The following is a 304-nucleotide window of genomic DNA, read 5'->3' on the forward strand; positions in this document are numbered from 1 at the left end:
TTGTCGAATATTGAACGCTTTTGCGCAGAAGGAATCTTGACAAGACCATAATTCGGAAAGCTTTTCTGCTGCCTCAGCGTAGACCTGTGGTTCTGGATGGATAAAATATGGAATACACGACTTCCTTCATGTGCCGCCGCTTCTGATATGCCTACGCATGGAACTTACCGAATATATTGTCGTAGCGCTACCCTAATTTTACCTCCGCCAATTTATATATGTAATTCGGCGTTTTTATTGTCGCTGTATTTAATTATGCTCTATCATCTATATTTCTTATAGCGGTATTATTTCATGCTGTCTA

The sequence above is a fragment of the Dermacentor andersoni genome, chromosome 8, assembly GCF_023375885.2.
Source record: "Dermacentor andersoni chromosome 8, qqDerAnde1_hic_scaffold, whole genome shotgun sequence".
Taxonomy (NCBI): domain Eukaryota; kingdom Metazoa; phylum Arthropoda; class Arachnida; order Ixodida; family Ixodidae; genus Dermacentor; species Dermacentor andersoni.